We start from the raw sequence: 17,795 nt of genomic DNA, 5'->3' as shown, positions 1-17,795 counted from the left end.
GTTATCCAGTGCGAAATCTACCCCCCCATACTACTGTGTATATGCTTTCTGATCACCAAAGATCAGCCTCTTGATTTCAGCACGGACCCAGATATCTTCTGGACCAGAGGGATGTTTAATTAACACTATTCTATATCAAGTACATTATATCACAAAATAATACACTACGCTGAAGAGGGAGAATTCAACCACCACTATTGAACTCAATACAGCATGACAAACTTCAGCTTGAAAAATGAACTAACAATACGTAAAAAAATCAATGAAGACCTGGATGACATCTTCCCTAACGATATTCGAGAGAAGGATACCAACAATACTTGGGATGAGGATTTTAAAAATCTGAGATCCGTACTCCAAAAACAACTTAGAGCGAGTTGGGATCTCACGACATTAGAGAATTACCAAAAACACAAGATATACCCAAGAGGACTAAGATCTAAAGTCTTTCCAGCCTTTCCATTGGCAACGGAAGCCCTGAGAGACGAATGGGAAACATGCCTTATTAAATGCTCCCATGAGCTAACAAACATCTTATTAAAGCATGATCATCTCATACTAGATGAATGTGAAAAGGAGATTGACATACTCAGTCAGAAACTTGAGAAATGGGAAAAAGACACCAGCTTCCAAAGGGCATTCGAACAGAACAAAAAAGACCTAGACAATTATGAGAAAACAATAATTGAAAGAAAGAAAAACAAATTTATTAGGGATAAGAGAGATTTTGCAACGGGACAGATATTCTCATGGAAACGTAGTGACAACAGGGGCAACAGAGGGACCCTGACCAATATCAGAGAATATAACTACTCTTCCTCCGAATTGGACACATCAGGAGAAGATATTTCGGAGACTAACACCTCTAGACTCAACCAAGCATCTAACAGCGGGCCTTTTTTAGACAACCGCTGGGACCACCAGAGCGGGTACCAGGAAAAAGGAAAAAGACGAGGCGCTCCTCGGGGAAGAAGAAGAAGATGGGGCTCCCCCTCCCCCAATCGCTATCCAATCAGGGCACGGAAATAACAACCACCGACTCCCTGCAAATAATTAACTTATCTGATCACATCCTAACTATACCAGAACAAACAGTACTCAAAAAGGGCCTTTCATTCTCACCCACCAATCACTTTGACAGATTTAACTTGGAAAAGGACTTGAGACTCTTTGGTAGAAAACTCCTACTTAAAAAATTCTTTGCGAAGAAAAGTCATGTGGAAAACTCAGTAGAAACGATACAACTCACTGAGGAAGAAATCTCAACGCTTGACAACATGGAGGAGCTCCTAAGAGAGTCCGAACATATCTATGAAGACGAGACACATTTTGAAACCCAAGGAGCAAGACCAAAATGTAAAAAGAAATCCACCTTTACCCCAGTGGAAACCATCTGTCCGGAGGTAAATGTCTTTTTGAATTTAGTCTCTAATGACTTTGACAAGCTTTATGCCAACAGGAGATTTCATAGAATCCCATATAATCTGAGTAAAGAGGAATGGCAAAGTTTGAAAAATATACAAGACTGGGAGGATGTCGTCATCAAACCCTCTGACAAAGGGGGGAATGTGGTGATCTGGCCCAAAACGATGTACGTAACGGAGGCACTGAAACAACTTGAAAACAAGGACTGTTACAGAAAAATACTCTTTAACCCTCTTGACATGATAAAAAACAAATATAAACTCATCTTGAGAAACGCCTTACAAGAAGGAGCGATAACCAAAAATGAACATGATTATCTATGGATGGAGAACCCTAAGATTTCCACATTCTATTTACTCCCCAAGGTTCATAAAAACTCCCAAACACCTCCAGGAAGACCTATCGTGTCAGGGATAGGGAGTCTCTCCGAGAAAGCAAGTATTTTCTTGGATCTACACCTACGTAAATTTGTACTTGAACTTCCTTCATATACCCGTGACACCAGTGATATACTGAAGAAAATCCACGACATCAGATTAGAGGATAACCAACTGCTAGTTGGCCTGGATGTCGAGGGATTATATACTAGCATCAATCACAGAGAAGGTGTGAATGCTATCAAATACTTCTTGAACATGGAGGAACAAGGCAACTTTCAGGAATTCCTGGTGGATCTGATGCAGTTTGTGCTGAATTATAATTTCTTCACCTTTAATGATTCCTACTACCTGCAGACAAGGGGGACAGCGATGGGGGCGGCCTGCGCGCCCACCTACGCTAATTTATACCTAGGATGGTGGGAGAAAGAATTGGTTTTCTGTGAAGCAAATGAAAAATATACTGAGAACATCTCCCTGTGGTGTAGGTATATTGATGATATCATTCTGATTTGGGACGGGGGAGAAGAACTACTCAAAGAATTTCTGAATATACTTAACGATAACACACTTAACCTACGCCTGACCTCGGAAATCAGCAACAGGGAGATATCCTTTCTTGATCTTAAAATCTACAAAGGGGACGACAAGAGAGTAGAAACCAAGCTATTTCGCAAAAGCACTGCCACCAACAGTGTACTGTACCAGACCAGCCACCATTTTCCCCCAACAGTGGAGAACATCCCTAAAGGGGAATTCCTCAGATTGCGCAGGAACTGCTCAGAGGACACGGTATACTCGGAACAGAGCAGAGAATTGATATCACGTCTTAAAGAGAGGGGATACAGTAATAGATCCCTCAAAAAAGCACAACGGTCAGTTCAAAATAAGGACAGGGAAACCCTGATCTTCCATCAAAAAACTACGGATAACACCATAGAAACAGCACCGAGATTTATCAGCAACTTCAATCAGAACTGGAAACAGATTAAAGAATGCCTACAAAGACACTGGCACATCCTTCAACTTGACACAGATCTCACGAAACATGTAGGTGAAAGGGTTGAAATTAGTTGGAGAAGATCTCCCAACATAAGGGACCACCTTGTAAAGAGTCACTTTACTAAGAAAAAACCCAAACCACCCCTCTTGATAGGCTCGTTCCCATGTGGGGTGTGTAAAGCCTGTAAACACATGTTAAGAAAGAAGGAAGTAGTGGACAAATATGCGGTCACCCACAAAATTAAAGATTTCATCAACTGCCGGACCACAGGCCTTATTTACTGTCTTCTATGTGATTGTGGAATGATATATGTCGGGATGACGAGCAGGAAGTTCAAAGAAAGGGTCTTGGAACACCTGGGAACCATCAGAAATGCCACCACAGACCTGAAGAGGGGTAAACAACTGACTTCAGTGGCACGTCACTTTCTATATAAACATAATGGAGATCAAAACCTCCTGAAAGCTTTTGGGTTGGAAATCATACACCTTGGCATCAGAGGAGGGGACATTAACAAAGAACTTCTTAAAAGGGAGAGTTACTGGATCTTCACACTAGGATCCATGACACCGAGGGGTCTGAATGAGAACATAAATTATAATTCATTTTTATAAAGTAGGACCCGGGGCAAAATCAGTTAATTACCCTTGCCTCCCCTCTTTATACTCTATACTTTTTCCATCCCTTGAAATTACTGACTTCATCTCCAGCATATCTCTTATCTCTTATTTTTTATATTTTTTACACTTTAACGATCTGTAAAAAATGAACATGTTTTAGAGATCACGAACACACTTATTCCAAGCTTCTTCATCCAGGAATAACATACCCACCTTAATTAATTGACTGTGAGACACCACGATTTAGTGGTGATACTCTAGGGTTCCCCAATGAGCAATTGGTTGCTTAAATAACAATATAGCGTTGTTTTTGGACTTATATACCGAGCCACATGCTCCACTTGGATGTGTTTAAGATATATAATCATATATTAGGGACACTTATCCACCTGATACTTTAAAATAATTTTAATAGTTTTTCTCATTTCATCTATTTTCTCTCTACCCAACATACTGCATTCCAGTACCTTCTCTCTCTCTCGTTATCAGGATAATCAAAGTAAATTACTATAGAATGTACTGTAATTATAAGGGAAACACTATCATTTTTTAGCTTGATAAATCCTATATAATTAGTCCAATACTTGGGACATTGCTTTTCAGCTAGCTGTCACCTCTAAATCTGTTGAACCTTTATAATATGTCCAAATTTTGGGACATTATGCTATATTTATAAAATCTTATTACAGTACAATTTATTTAAACCTATTAGCAATTCTGACTTTTATGCATTATCCCTGTAGCAGCCTTTTAAGAATATGGACAGTCTGTCCTTAAACACATAGACAAATGCTAGAACGAGATGATTGATTAATTAATAACTTTATCAAAAATATATATTTTTGTCATCATACATTTAATTTATATTGCATACCTTATATGTATAATTCCATTTTCTACGTAATAAATCACATGGAAGAATGTATCATACGTCTGTAATATTTACAATCTCTTTTAACCATGTTCATTGAATGGGCCACTTTGTTGAGACTGAAACTCAGCACTAATTGAACCAATTTATTGTCCAATTAAGCGGTTTTTCAAAAAATGCTGAACAGTTAGGAGGAGTTGCGGGGTTATATAGATCAAGCCCTGGCACCCTCCTGACAGGAAGTGATCAAGCCCACCACGGGCGAAACGCGTCTTCCACGACTCCAGAATCACCGCACAGAGCAATACCCAGTACCAGGTCTGCTCCTGCAACAAGAGCTTACCCTACGGTAGCGGGGAACTGACATGCTGACTGAGCGCACCCAGACTCCACGATTCCAAACTACCACACGGTGAGACACCGAGTGACAGGTCCGCATCTACAGCCGGAGCCTGTCTTAGGATAGCGGAGAACTGACACGCCGACGGAGCGCATCCAGACCCCATGATCCATGACCACCGCACAGAGAGACACTAAGTGACAGGTCCGTTCTTGCAGCCGGAGCTTGTCCTGTGCTAGCTGGTAACGGACACGCTGACAGAATATATCCAGAAAGCAAGTGCCGCCGGCACCTCAGTATACGCAGCGGGAGGCATCTTAGTCCAGAACGGCGATACTCAAGACGGTACCTGGCTTGTACGAGTGGGGGGTGAACACGTCACCAGATAAGTAAAAGATCCCCACTAAATATTACCTGTCAATTGGAACAATATTTATGCTAAAGCTAGTTATATATTGTCTGTAGAAAGTATCTACAAATAGAGTATCATCGCTGCAAGTTGAACCCCGTGTTACTATATGCTTTTGCGGTAATTGAAACTTTCTGTCTCTTGTTTGTCGGTGTTTGCATAAAGGAGGTTGGGGATATAATAGGGAATTTGCACTATTGCCTATACGGACAGACACTTTGAATAGTATTGTTACTACTGCTTAGACGGGCGTACCTCGTGACTCTTGTTAGTACTTTAAAATATACGTTACAAGCAGTAATCCTATAGGGAACAATCTTAAGTTCATAAATTATGCCACAAATACTTATGTCTAAATAGGCACTTTACTACTAATTTTCTATAAAACTCCTCTCAATAGCGGGACCGGTGGCATTATTCCTGCAATGTATAAAATATCAGGTGTATAGCCACATGTTAAACGCAAAGGAGTAGGAAGTTTTTCTTTCTTAAAATATTTCTGCAAATTAACAGATATCCCATCAGATCTCTCATCACCCATCCGCTTTATCAAAAGATGGAATGACAGCAGAATTTGATTGGGAATCAATATCTTGTTAATCTCCTTTTTTTCTTTTCTCTGCTGTGAAAACCAACGGATACATTGTATCAATTTGTTGTATACTAAATATCAGGTGTGTATCCAAGCTAACAATCTTACAATCTACCAGTATCTAGTCTGTATCCAAATTGGTTGCACAAATACTCCCTTTTTCCCTCTCTTCTTCCTTCCTCTCTCACTTGACTAACAGATGAACGGCGACACTGTAAATGTTATTTAAACACCAGTGCTGTCGTGCAGATGTGAGCAAGCAGCAGAAGGAAATAATGAATCTATCATTTCAGAGCTAACAAGCTTCAAAACCTTGAAATCTCCGAACCACTATCCTCTGAAACAAGACAGTGAAAGTAAGAGGATAGGTGGAGATAATAAGCTGACAGCTCTCTATTTTTCCTACTTAAATCTACCACCTAATATAATACCTATGTTGAGACTGTATAAAAATTGAATTAAACAGCTCTGCATTTGAGACAGTAATTACCTGAAACTAATGTAATCACTGGGTATTTTCCAAAAACTCTGTGTGTGTGCTTCATGTTTGTAAGTCTGTATGTCAATTTATGTAGTGGTGGAATATTACTATTTTTCCTCCCCATTTAGTCCCATACCCGGCTCGAATATATGAATTGAGAGGGTACTATAGGACCTTTTTCTAAATGTACATTAAATAAACGTTAAGTTTTAATAGAACAATAAATCACATTACATCCCTTCTTTTCTAATTAGTGCCCCCAACATAAGTCTTCTTTTTCTATGTGTAAATTTATGTTGCTTCTGACTTTGGGGAGCACCTCCTACCCTATCATCTCCTGATAGCTTTTATTAAGCTCACTAAATCGGGGTATAGGAGCTCTTACTGTCTTATTTGTAAATTTCAAAGTACATTGTACCAATAAAACAGTTATCCAGTGCGAAATCTACCCCCCCATACTACCACTTCTATCACCAGGTAAGCTAATACAAAAGTTTCCTAACTGTATTGGCTTACTGAAAAAAAATCATGTGTTGGTAATGTAAAAAGACCTACAGGACATGATATTAGCAGGGGGTCTTAAATTAAACTACAAAAGAGGCTCAACACTGTTTAGCTGCCAAAAGCAGTTGGAATTGAGCCTAAACAGTGTGGTAAGTCTTTAGGTGATGGCTATTGTGTCTGTTTGACCTCTTCCAAATGTCTGTGCTGGCAATAAAAAGAAAAAGTTTCCAATATAAATAGCTAGAGAATAAAAACAATTTGCCTGTAATGTGAAAAAACCTACAGCACCTGGTGTTCCCATGTGGTCTCCCACCCAAGTACTAACCAGGCCCAACACTGCTTAGCTTCCAAGAATAGACGAGATTGGGCTTATCCAATGTGGTATGGCTGTAGGTGAAATACAGGCACTTTTTTGCCCTCTTCTACTTCTATCACCAGGTAAGCTAATAAAAAAGTTTCCTAACTGTATTGGCTTACTGAAAAAAATCATGTGTTGGTAATGTAAAAAGACCTACAGGACATGATATTAGCAGGGGGTCTTAAATTAAACTACTAAACAGGCTCAACACTGTTTAGCTGCCAAAAGCAGTTGGAATTGGGCCTAAACAGTGTGGTAAGTATTTAGGTGATGGTTATTGTGTCTGTTTGACCTCTTCCAAATGTCTGTACTGGCAATAAAAAGAAAAAGTTTCCAATTTAAATAGCTAGAGAATAAAAACAATTTGCCTGTAATGTGAAAAAACCTACAGCACCTGGTGTTCCCATGTGGTCTCCCACCCAAGTACTAACCAGGCCCAACACTGCTTAGCTTCCAAGATCAGACGAGATTGGGCCTATCCAATGTGGTATGTCTGTAGGTGAGATACAGGCACTTTTTTGCCCTCTTCTACTTCTATCACCAGGTAAGCTAATAAAAAAGTTTCCTAACTGTATTGGCTTACTGAAAAAAATCATGTGTTGGTAATGTAAAAAGACCTACAGGACATGATATTAGCAGGGGGTCTTAAATTAAACTACTAAAGAGGCTCAACACTGTTTAGCTGCCAAAAGCAGTTGGAATTGGGCCTAAACAGTGTGGTAAGTCTTTAGGTGATGGCTATTGTGTCTGTTTGACCTCTTCCAAATGTCTGTACTGGCAATAAAAAGAAAAAGTTTCCAATTTAAATAGCTAGAGAATAAAAACAATTTGCCTGTAATGTGAAAAAACCTACAGCACCTGGTGTTCCCATGTGGTCTCCCACCCAAGTACTAACCAGGCCCAACACTGCTTAGCTTCCAAGATCAGACGAGATTGGGCCTATCCAATGTGGTATGGCTGTAGGTGAGATACAGGCACTTTTTTGCCCTCTTCTACTTCTATCACCAGGTAAGCTAATAAAAAAGTTTCCTAACTGTATTGGCTTACTGAAAAAAATCATGTGTTGGTAATGTAAAAAGACCTACAGGACATGATATTAGCAGGGGGTCTTAAATTAAACTACTAAAGAGGCTCAACACTGTTTAGCTGCCAAAAGCAGTTGGAATTGGGCCTAAACAGTGTGGTAAGTCTTTAGGTGATGGCTATTGTGTCTGTTTGACCTCTTCCAAATGTCTGTACTGGCAATAAAAAGAAAAAGTTTCCAATTTAAATAGCTAGAGAATAAAAACAATTTGCCTGTAATGTGAAAAAACCTACAGCACCTGGTGTTCCCATGTGGTCTCCCACCCAAGTACTAACCAGACCCAACACTGCTTAGCTTCCAAGATCAGACGAGATTGGGCCTATCCAATGTGGTATGGCTGTAGTTGAGATACAGGCACTTTTTTGCCCTCTTCTACTTCTATCACCAGGTAAGCTAATAAAAAAGTTTCCTAACTGTATTGGCTTACTGAAAAAAATCATGTGTTGGTAATGTAAAAAGACCTACAGGACATGATATTAGCAGGGGGTCTTAAATTAAACTACTAAAGAGGCTCAACACTGTTTAGCTGCCAAAAGCAGTTGGAATTGGGCCTAAACAGTGTGGTAAGTCTTTAGGTGATGGCTATTGTGTCTGTTTGACCTCTTCCAAATGTCTGTGCTGGCAATAAAAAGAAAAAGTTTCCTATTTAAATAGCTAGAGAATAAAAACAATTTGCCAGTAATGTGAAAAAACCTACAGCACCTGGTGTTCCCATGTGGTCTCCCACCCAAGTACTAACCAGGCCCAACACTGCTTAGCTTCCAAGATCAGACAAGATTGGGCCTATCCAATGTGGTATGGCTGTAGGTGAGTTAAACTCACTTTTTTGCCCTCTTCTACTTCTATCACCAGGTAAGCTAATACAAAAGTTTCCTAACTGTATTGGCTTACTGAAAAAAATCATGTGTTGGTAATGTAAAAAGACCTACAGGACATGATATTAGCAGGGGGTCTTAAATTAAACTACAAAAGAGGCTCAACACTGTTTAGCTGCCAAAAGCAGTTGGAATTGAGCCTAAACAGTGTGGTAAGTTTTTAGGTGATGGCTAGTGTGTCTGTTTGACCTCTTCCAAATGTCTGTGCTGGCAATAAAAAGAAAAAGTTTCCAATATAAATAGCTAGAGAATAAAAACAATTTGCCAGTAATGTGAAAAAACCTACAGCACCTGGTGTTCCCAGGTGGTCTCCCACCCAACTACTAACCAGGCCCAACACTGCTTAGCTTCCAAGATCAGACGAGTTTGGGCCTATCCAATGTGGTATGGCTGTAGGTGAAATAAAGGCACTTTTTTGCCCTCTTCTACTTCTATCACCAGGTAAGCTAATACAAAAGTTTCCTAACTGTATTGGCTTACTGAAAAAAATCATGTGTTGGTAAAGTAAAAAGACCTACAGGATATGATATTAGCAGGGGGTCTTAAATTAAACTACAAAAGAGGCTCAACACTGTTTAGCTGCCAAAAGCAGTTGGAATTGAGCCTAAACAGTGTGGTAAGTCTTTAGGTGATGGCTATTGTGTCTGTTTGACCTCTTCCAAATGTCTGTGCTGGCAATAAAAAGAAAAAGTTTCCAATTTAAATAGCTAGAGAATAAAAACAATTTGCCAGTAATGTGAAAAAACCTACAGCACCTGGTGTTCCCAGGTGGTCTCCCACCCAAGTACTAACTAGGCCCAACACTGCTTAGCTTCCAAGATCAGACGAGATTAGGCCTATCCAATGTGGTATAGCTGTAGGTGAGATGCAGGCACTTGTTTGCCCTTTTCTACTTCTATCACCATGTAAGCTAATAAAAAAGTTTCCTAACTGTATTGGCTTACTTAAAAAAAATCATGTGTTGGTAATGTAAAAAGACCTACAGGACATGATATTAGCAGGGGGTCTTAAATTAAACTACTAAACAGGCTCAACACTGTTTAGCTGCCAAAAGCAGTTGGAATTGGGCCTAAACAGTGTGGTAAGTCTTTAGGTGATGGCTATTGTGTCTGTTTGACCTCTTCCAAATGTCTGTACTGGCAATTAAAAGAAAAAGTTTCCAATTTAAATAGCTAGAGAATAAAAACAATTTGCCTGTAATGTGAAAAAACCTACAGCACCTGGTGTTCCCATGTGGTCTCCCACCCAAGTACTAACCAGGCCCAACACTGCTTAACTTCCAAGATCAGACGAGATTGGGCCTATCCAATGTGGTATAGCTGTAGGTGAGATACAGGCACTTTTTTGCCCTCTTCTACTTCTATCACCAGGTAAGCTAATAAAAAAGTTTCCTAACTGTATTGGCTTACTGAAAAAAATCATGTGTTGGTAATGTAAAAAGACCTACAGGACATGATATTAGCAGGGAGTCTTAAATTAAACTACTAAAGAGGCCCAACACTGTTTAGCTGCCAAAAGCAGTTGGAATTGGGCCTAAACAGTGTGGTAAGTCTTTAGGTGATGGCTATTGTGTCTGTTTGACCTCTTCCAAATGTCTGTACTGGCAATAAAAAGAAAAAGTTTCCAATTTAAATAGCTAGAGAATAAAAACAATTTGCCTGTAATGTGAAAAAACCTACAGCACCTGGTGTTCCCATGTGGTCTCCCACCCAAGTACTAACCAGGCCCAACACTGCTTAGCTTCCAAGATCAGACGAGATTGGGCCTATCCAATGTGGTATGGCTGTAGGTGAGTTAAAGGCACTTTTTTGCCCTCTTCTACTTCTATCACCAGGTAAGCTAATACAAAAGTTTCCTAACTGTATTGGCTTACTGAAAAAAATCATGTGTTGGTAATGTAAAAAGACCTACAGGACATGATATTAGCAGGGGGTCTAAAATTAAACTACTAAAGAGGCTCAACACTGTTTAGCTGCCAAAAGCAGTTGGAATTGGGCCTAAACAGTGTGGTAAGTCTTTAGGTGATGGCTATTGTGTCTGTTTGACCTCTTCCAAATGTCTGTGCTGGCAATAAAAAGAAAAAGTTTCCTATTTAAATAGCTAGAGAATAAAAAATATTTGCCAGTAATGTGAATAAACCTACAGCACCTGGTGTTCCCATGTGGTCCCCCACCCAAGTACTAACCAGGCCCAACACTGCTTAGCTTCCAAGATCAGACAAGATTGGGCCTATCCAATGTGGTATGGCTGTAGGTGAGTTAAAGCCACTTTTTTGCCCTCTTCTACTTCTATCACCAGGTAAGCTAATACAAAAGTTTCCTAACTGTATTGGCTTACTGAAAAAAATCATGTGTTGGTAATGTAAAAAGACCTACAGGACATGATATTAGCAGGGGGTCTTAAATTAAACTACTAAAGAGGCTTAACACTGTTTAGCTGCCAAAAGCAGTTGGAATTGAGCCTAAACAGTGTGGTAAGTCTTTAGGTGATGGCTATTGTGTCTGTTTGACCTCTTCCAAATGTCTGTGCTGGCAATAAAAAGAAAAAGTTTCCAATATAAATAGCTAGAGAATAAAAACAATTTGCCAGTAATGTGAAAAAACCTACAGCACCTGGTGTTCCCAGGTGGTCTCCCACCCAAGTACTAACCAGGTCCAACACTGCTTAGCTTCCAAGATCAGACGATATTGGGCCTAGCCAATGTGGTATGGCTGTAGGTGAAATACAGGCACTTTTTTGCCCTCTTCTACTTCTATCACCAGGTAAGCTAATACAAAAGTTTCCTAACTGTATTGGCTTACTGAAAAAAATCATGTGTTGGTAAAGTAAAAAGACCTACAGGACATGATATTAGCAGGGGGTCTTAAATTAAACTACAAAAGAGACTCAACACTGTTTAGCTGCCAAAAGCAGTTGGAATTGAGCCTAAACAGTGTGGTAAGTCTTTAGGTGATGGCTATTGTGTCTGTTTGACCTCTTCCAAATGTCTGTGCTGGCAATTAAAAGAAAAAGTTTCCAATTTAAATAGCTAGAGAATAAAAACAATTTGCCTGTAATGTGAAAAAACCTACAGCACCTGGTGTTCCCATGTGGTCTCCCACCCAAGTACTAACCAGGCCCAACACTGCTTAGCTTCCAAGATCAGACGAGATTGGGCCTATCCAATGTGGTATAGCTGTAGGTGAGATACAGGCACTTTTTTGCCCTCTTCTACTTCTATCACCAGGTAAGCTAATAAAAAAGTTTCCTAACTGTATTGGCTTACTGAAAAAAATCATGTGTTGGTAATGTAAAAAGACCTACAGGACATGATATTAGCAGGGAGTCTTAAATTAAACTACTAAAGAGGCCCAACACTGTTTAGCTGCCAAAAGCAGTTGGAATTGGGCCTAAACAGTGTGGTAAGTCTTTAGGTGATGGCTATTGTGTCTGTTTGACCTCTTCCAAATGTCTGTACTGGCAATAAAAAGAAAAAGTTTCCAATTTAAATAGCTAGAGAATAAAAACAATTTGCCTGTAATGTGAAAAAACCTACAGCACCTGGTGTTCCCATGTGGTCTCCCACCCAAGTACTAACCAGGCCCAACACTGCTTAGCTTCCAAGATCAGACGAGATTGGGCCTATCCAATGTGGTATGGCTGTAGGTGAGTTAAAGGCACTTTTTTGCCCTCTTCTACTTCTATCACCAGGTAAGCTAATACAAAAGTTTCCTAACTGTATTGGCTTACTGAAAAAAATCATGTGTTGTAATGTAAAAAGACCTACAGGACATGATATTAGCAGGGGGTCTTAAATTAAACTACTAAAGAGGCTCAACACTGTTTAGCTGCCAAAAGCAGTTGGAATTGGGCCTAAACAGTGTGGTAAGTCTTTAGGTGATGGCTATTGTGTCTGTTTGACCTCTTCCAAATGTCTGTGCTGGCAATAAAAAGAAAAAGTTTCCTATTTAAATAGCTAGAGAATAAAAACAATTTGCCAGTAATGTGAATAAACCTACAGCACCTGGTGTTCCCATGTGGTCCCCCACCCAAGTACTAACCAGGCCCAACACTGCTTAGCTTCCAAGATCAGACGAGATTGGGCCTATCAAATGTGGTATGGCTGTAGGTGAGTTAAAGCCACTTTTTTGCCCTCTTCTACTTCTATCACCAGGTAAGCTAATACAAAAGTTTCCTAACTGTATTGGCTTACTGAAAAAAATCATGTGTTGGTAATGTAAAAAGACCTACAGGACATGATATTAGCAGGGGGTCTTAAATTAAACTACTAAAGAGGCTTAACACTGTTTAGCTGCCAAAAGCAGTTGGAATTGAGCCTAAACAGTGTGGTAAGTCTTTAGGTGATGGCTATTGTGTCTGTTTGACCTCTTCCAAATGTCTGTGCTGGCAATAAAAAGAAAAAGTTTCCAATATAAATAGCTAGAGAATAAAAACAATTTGCCAGTAATGTGAAAAAACCTACAGCACCTGGTGTTCCCAGGTGGTCTCCCACCCAAGTACTAACCAGGTCCAACACTGCTTAGCTTCCAAGATCAGACGATATTGGGCCTAGCCAATGTGGTATGGCTGTAGGTGAGATACAGGCACTTTTTTGCCCTCTTCTACTTCTATCACCAGGTAAGCTAATACAAAAGTTTCCTAACTGTATTGGCTTACTGAAAAAAATCATGTGTTGGTAAAGTAAAAAGACCTACAGGACATGATATTAGCAGGGGGTCTTAAATTAAACTACAAAAGAGACTCAACACTGTTTAGCTGCCAAAAGCAGTTGGAATTGAGCCTAAACAGTGTGGTAAGTCTTTAGGTGATGGCTATTGTGTCTGTTTGACCTCTTCCAAATGTCTGTGCTGGCAATAAAAAGAAAAAGTTTCCAATTTAAATAGCTAGAGAATAAAAACAATTTGCCAGTAATGTGAAAAAACCTACAGCACCTGGTGTTCCCAGGTGGTCTCCCACCCAAGTACTAACCAGGCCCAACACTGCTTAGCTTCCAAGATCAGACGAGATTGGGCCTATCCAATGTGGTATGGCTGTAGGTGAGATACATGCACTTTTTTGCCCTCTTCTACTTCTATCACCAGGTAAGCTAATAAAAAAGTTTCCTAACTGTATTGGCTTACTTAAAAAAAATCATGTGTTGGTAATGTAAAAAGACCTACAGGACATGATATTAGCAGGGGGTCTTAAATTAAACTACTAAACAGGCTCAACACTGTTTAGCTGCCAAAAGCAGTTGGAATTGGGCCTAAACAGTGTGGTAAGTCTTTATGTGATGGCTATTGTGTCTGTTTGACCTCTTCCAAATGTCTGTACTGGCAATAAAAAGAAAAAGTTTCCAATTTAAATAGCTAGAGAATAAAAACAATTTGCCTGTAATGTGAAAAAACCTACAGCACCTGGTGTTCCCATGTGGTCTCCCACCCAAGTACTAACCAGGACCAACACTGCTTAGCTTCCAAGATCAGACGAGATTGGGCCTATCCAATGTGGAATGGCTGTAGGTGAGCTAAAGCCACTTTTTTGCCCTCTTCTACTTCTATTACCAGGTAAGCTAATACAAAAGTTTCCTAACTGTATTGGCTTACTGAAAAAAATCATGTGTTGGTAATGTAAAAAGACCTACAGGACATGATATTAGCAGGGGGTCTTAAATTAAACTACAAAAGAGGCTCAACACTATTTAGCTGCCAAAAGCAGTTGGAATTGAGCCTAAACATTGTGGTAAGTCTTTAGGTGATGGCTATTGTGTCTGTTTGACCTCTTCCAAATGTCTGTGCTGGCAATAAAATGAAAAAGTTTCCAATATAAATAGCTAGAGAATAAAAACAATTTGCCAGTAATGTGAAAAAACCTACAGCACCTGGTGTTCCCATGTGGTCTCCCACCCAAGTACTAACCAGGCCCAACACTGCTTCGCTTATAAGTTCAGATGAGATTGGGCCTATCCAATGTGGTATGGCTGTAGGTGAGATACAGGCACTTATTTGCCCTTTTCTACTTCTATCACCAGGTAAGCTAATAAAAAAGTTTCCTAACTGTATTGGCTTACTGAAAAAAATCATGTGTTGGTAATGTAAAAAGACCTACAGGACATGATATTAGCAGGGGGTCTTAAATTAAACTACAAAAGAGGCTCAACACTGTTTAGCTGCCAAAAGCAGTTGGAATTGACCCTAAACAGTGTGGTAAGTCTTTAGGTGATGGCTATTGTGTCTGTTTGACCTCTTCCAAATGTCTGTGCTGGCAATAAAAAGAAAAAGTTTCCAATTTAAATAGCTAGAGAATAAAAACAATTTGCCTGTAATGTGAAAAAACCTACAGCACCTGGTGTTCCCATGTGGTCTCCCACCAAAGTACTAACCAGGCCCAACACTGCTTAGCTTCCAAGATCAGACGAGATTGGGCCTATCCAATGTGGTATGGCTGTAGGTGAGATACAGGGACTTTTTTGCCCTCTTCTACTTCTATCACCAGGTAAGCTAATAAAAAAGTTTCCTAACTGTATTGGCTTACTGAAAAAAATCATGTGTTGGTAATGTAAAAAGACCTACAGGACATGATATTAGCAGGGGTCTTAAATTAAACTACTAAAGAGGCTCAACACTGTTTAGCTGCCAAAAGCAGTTGGAATTGGGCCTAAACAGTGTGGTAAGTCTTTAGGTGATGGCTATTGTGTCTGTTTGACCTCTTCCAAATGTCTGTACTGGCAATAAAAAGAAAAAGTTTCCAATTTAAATAGCTAGAGAATAAAAACAATTTGCCTGTAATGTGAAAAAACCTACAGCACCTGGTGTTCCCATGTGGTCTCCCACCCAAGTACTAACCAGGCCCAACACTGCTTAGCTTCCAAGATCAGACAAGATTGGGCCTATCCAATGTGGTATGGCTGTAGGTGAGATACAGGCACTTTTTTGCACTCTTCTACTTCTATCACCAGGTAAGCTAATAAAAAAGTTTCCTAACTGTATTGGCTTAATGAAAAAAATCATGTGTTGGTAATGTAAAAAGACCTACAGGACATGATATTAGCAGGGGGTCTTAAATTAAACTACTAAAGAGGCTCAACACTGTTTAGCTGCCAAAAGCAGTTGGAATTGGGCCTAAACAGTGTGGTAAGTCTTTAGGTGATGGCTATTGTGTCTGTTTGACCTCTTCCAAATGTCTGTGCTGGCAATAAAATGAAAAAGTTTCCAATATAAATAGCTAGAGAATAAAAACAATTTGCCAGTAATGTGAAAAAACCTACAGCACCTGGTGTTCCCATGTGGCCTCCCACCCAAGTACTAACCAGGCCCAACACTGCTTAGCTTATAAGTTCAGATGAGATTGGGCCTATCCAATGTGGTATGGCTGTAGGTGAGATACAGGCACTTATTTGCCCTTTTCTACTTCTATCACCAGGTAAGCTAATAAAAAAGTTTCCTAACTGTATTGGCTTACTTAAAAAAAATCATGTGTTGGTAATGTAAAAAGACCTACAGGACATGATATTAGCAGGGGGTCTTAAATTAAACTACTAAACAGGCTCAACACTGTTTAGCTGCCAAAAGCAGTTGGAATTGGGCCTAAACAGTGTGGTAAGTCTTTATGTGATGGCTATTGTGTCTGTTTGACCTCTTCCAAATGTCTGTACTGGCAATAAAAAGAAAAAGTTTCCAATTTAAATAGCTAGAGAATAAAAACAATTTGCCTGTAATGTGAAAAAACCTACAGCACCTGGTGTTCCCATGTGGTCTCCCAGCCAAGTACTAACCAGGCCCAACACTGCTTAGCTTCCAAGATCAGACGAGATTGGGCCTATCCAATGTGGAATGGCTGTAGGTGAGTTAAAGCCACTTTTTTGCCCTCTTCTACTTCTATTACCAGGTAAGCTAATACAAAAGTTTCCTAACTGTATTGGCTTACTGAAAAAAATCATGTGTTGGTAATGTAAAAAGACCTACAGGACATGATATTAGCAGGGGGTCTTAAATAAAACTACTAAACAGGCTCAACACTGTTTAGCTGCCAAAAGCAGTTAGAATTGGGCCTAAACAGTGTGGTAAGTCTTTAGGTGATGGCTATTGTGTCTGTTTGACCTCTTCCAAATGTCTGTACTGGCAATAAAAAGAAAAAGTTTCCAATTTAAATAGCTAGAGAATAAAAACAATTTGCCTGTAATGTGAAAAAACCTACAGCACCTGGTGTTCCCATGTGGTCTCCCACCCAAGTACTAACCAGGCCCAACACTGCTTAGATTCCAAGATCAGACGAGATTGGGCCTATCCAATGTGGTATGGCTGTAGGTGAGATACAGGCACTTTTTTGCCCTCTTCTACTTCTATCACCAGGTAAGCTAATAAAAAAGTTTCCTAACTGTATTGGCTTACTGAAAAAAATCATGTGTTGGTAATGTAAAAAGACCTACAGGACATGATATTAGCAGGGGGTCTTAAATTAAACTACTAAAGAGGCTCAACACTGTTTAGCTGCCAAAAGCAGTTGGAATTGGGCCTAAACAGTGTGGTAAGTCTTTAGGTGATGGCTATTGTGTCTGTTTGACCTCTTCCAAATGTCTGTGCTGGCAATAAAAAGAAAAAGTTTCCAATTTAAATAGCTAGAGAATAAAAACAATTTGCCAGTAATGTGAAAAAACCTACAGCACCTGGTGTTCCCATGTGGTCTCCCACCCAAGTACTAACCAGGCCCAACACTGCTTAGCTTCCAAGATCAGACGAGATTGGGCCTATCCAATGTGGTATGGCTGTAGGTGAGTTAAAGCCACTTTTTTGCCCTCTTCTACTTCTATTACCAGGTAAGCTAATACAAAAGTTTCCTAACTGTATTGGCTTACTGAAAAAAATCATGTGTTGGTAA

General features: G+C 39.7%; 20 non-coding genes and 4 pseudogenes across 20 annotated transcripts; all 24 read right to left on the bottom strand.

Moving 5' to 3' along the window:
* Positions 1 to 6,898: 6,898 nt before the first annotated feature.
* On the bottom strand, positions 6,899 to 7,017 carry LOC146017499 (5S ribosomal RNA). Its single transcript, XR_014450368.1, has one exon. It is a non-coding gene; the product is annotated as a 5S ribosomal RNA (ribosomal RNA).
* Positions 7,018 to 7,362: 345 nt separating this feature from the next.
* On the bottom strand, positions 7,363 to 7,481 carry LOC146016169 (5S ribosomal RNA). The gene has a single exon (XR_014449066.1). It is a non-coding gene; the product is annotated as a 5S ribosomal RNA (ribosomal RNA).
* A 345-nt stretch (positions 7,482 to 7,826) lies between these two features.
* LOC146012156 (5S ribosomal RNA) lies at positions 7,827 to 7,945 on the bottom strand. The gene has a single exon (XR_014445329.1). It is a non-coding gene; the product is annotated as a 5S ribosomal RNA (ribosomal RNA).
* A 345-nt stretch (positions 7,946 to 8,290) lies between these two features.
* On the bottom strand, positions 8,291 to 8,409 carry LOC146016981 (5S ribosomal RNA). The gene has a single exon (XR_014449858.1). It is a non-coding gene; the product is annotated as a 5S ribosomal RNA (ribosomal RNA).
* A 345-nt stretch (positions 8,410 to 8,754) lies between these two features.
* Positions 8,755 to 8,873, bottom strand: LOC146015864 (5S ribosomal RNA). Its single transcript, XR_014448772.1, has one exon. It is a non-coding gene; the product is annotated as a 5S ribosomal RNA (ribosomal RNA).
* Positions 8,874 to 9,218: 345 nt separating this feature from the next.
* On the bottom strand, positions 9,219 to 9,337 carry LOC146016703 (5S ribosomal RNA). The gene has a single exon (XR_014449585.1). It is a non-coding gene; the product is annotated as a 5S ribosomal RNA (ribosomal RNA).
* A 345-nt stretch (positions 9,338 to 9,682) lies between these two features.
* LOC146017456 (5S ribosomal RNA) lies at positions 9,683 to 9,801 on the bottom strand. The gene has a single exon (XR_014450326.1). It is a non-coding gene; the product is annotated as a 5S ribosomal RNA (ribosomal RNA).
* A 346-nt stretch (positions 9,802 to 10,147) lies between these two features.
* LOC146013977 (5S ribosomal RNA) lies at positions 10,148 to 10,266 on the bottom strand. Its single transcript, XR_014446937.1, has one exon. It is a non-coding gene; the product is annotated as a 5S ribosomal RNA (ribosomal RNA).
* Positions 10,267 to 10,611: 345 nt separating this feature from the next.
* On the bottom strand, positions 10,612 to 10,730 carry LOC146012145 (5S ribosomal RNA). The gene has a single exon (XR_014445318.1). It is a non-coding gene; the product is annotated as a 5S ribosomal RNA (ribosomal RNA).
* Positions 10,731 to 11,075: 345 nt separating this feature from the next.
* LOC146016232 (5S ribosomal RNA) lies at positions 11,076 to 11,194 on the bottom strand. The gene has a single exon (XR_014449129.1). It is a non-coding gene; the product is annotated as a 5S ribosomal RNA (ribosomal RNA).
* A 345-nt stretch (positions 11,195 to 11,539) lies between these two features.
* Positions 11,540 to 11,658, bottom strand: LOC146010744 (5S ribosomal RNA; annotated as a pseudogene).
* Positions 11,659 to 12,003: 345 nt separating this feature from the next.
* On the bottom strand, positions 12,004 to 12,122 carry LOC146014435 (5S ribosomal RNA). Its single transcript, XR_014447391.1, has one exon. It is a non-coding gene; the product is annotated as a 5S ribosomal RNA (ribosomal RNA).
* Positions 12,123 to 12,467: 345 nt separating this feature from the next.
* Positions 12,468 to 12,586, bottom strand: LOC146012133 (5S ribosomal RNA). Its single transcript, XR_014445307.1, has one exon. It is a non-coding gene; the product is annotated as a 5S ribosomal RNA (ribosomal RNA).
* Positions 12,587 to 12,930: 344 nt separating this feature from the next.
* On the bottom strand, positions 12,931 to 13,049 carry LOC146014971 (5S ribosomal RNA). The gene has a single exon (XR_014447909.1). It is a non-coding gene; the product is annotated as a 5S ribosomal RNA (ribosomal RNA).
* Positions 13,050 to 13,394: 345 nt separating this feature from the next.
* On the bottom strand, positions 13,395 to 13,513 carry LOC146010743 (5S ribosomal RNA; annotated as a pseudogene).
* Positions 13,514 to 13,858: 345 nt separating this feature from the next.
* On the bottom strand, positions 13,859 to 13,977 carry LOC146014073 (5S ribosomal RNA). Its single transcript, XR_014447031.1, has one exon. It is a non-coding gene; the product is annotated as a 5S ribosomal RNA (ribosomal RNA).
* A 346-nt stretch (positions 13,978 to 14,323) lies between these two features.
* On the bottom strand, positions 14,324 to 14,442 carry LOC146017004 (5S ribosomal RNA). Its single transcript, XR_014449880.1, has one exon. It is a non-coding gene; the product is annotated as a 5S ribosomal RNA (ribosomal RNA).
* A 345-nt stretch (positions 14,443 to 14,787) lies between these two features.
* Positions 14,788 to 14,906, bottom strand: LOC146010507 (5S ribosomal RNA; annotated as a pseudogene).
* A 345-nt stretch (positions 14,907 to 15,251) lies between these two features.
* On the bottom strand, positions 15,252 to 15,370 carry LOC146014036 (5S ribosomal RNA). The gene has a single exon (XR_014446995.1). It is a non-coding gene; the product is annotated as a 5S ribosomal RNA (ribosomal RNA).
* A 344-nt stretch (positions 15,371 to 15,714) lies between these two features.
* On the bottom strand, positions 15,715 to 15,833 carry LOC146015863 (5S ribosomal RNA). Its single transcript, XR_014448771.1, has one exon. It is a non-coding gene; the product is annotated as a 5S ribosomal RNA (ribosomal RNA).
* A 345-nt stretch (positions 15,834 to 16,178) lies between these two features.
* LOC146010633 (5S ribosomal RNA) lies at positions 16,179 to 16,297 on the bottom strand (annotated as a pseudogene).
* Positions 16,298 to 16,643: 346 nt separating this feature from the next.
* LOC146015733 (5S ribosomal RNA) lies at positions 16,644 to 16,762 on the bottom strand. Its single transcript, XR_014448645.1, has one exon. It is a non-coding gene; the product is annotated as a 5S ribosomal RNA (ribosomal RNA).
* Positions 16,763 to 17,107: 345 nt separating this feature from the next.
* LOC146015513 (5S ribosomal RNA) lies at positions 17,108 to 17,226 on the bottom strand. Its single transcript, XR_014448432.1, has one exon. It is a non-coding gene; the product is annotated as a 5S ribosomal RNA (ribosomal RNA).
* A 345-nt stretch (positions 17,227 to 17,571) lies between these two features.
* Positions 17,572 to 17,690, bottom strand: LOC146012122 (5S ribosomal RNA). The gene has a single exon (XR_014445296.1). It is a non-coding gene; the product is annotated as a 5S ribosomal RNA (ribosomal RNA).
* Between the last annotated feature and the right edge of the window lie 105 nt (positions 17,691 to 17,795).

Source organism: Crinia signifera, chromosome 6 (assembly GCF_055691185.1).
Source record: "Crinia signifera chromosome 6, ASM5569118v1, whole genome shotgun sequence".
Classification (NCBI taxonomy): domain Eukaryota; kingdom Metazoa; phylum Chordata; class Amphibia; order Anura; family Myobatrachidae; genus Crinia; species Crinia signifera.
This window is presented reverse-complemented; position numbering and strand designations above follow the sequence as displayed.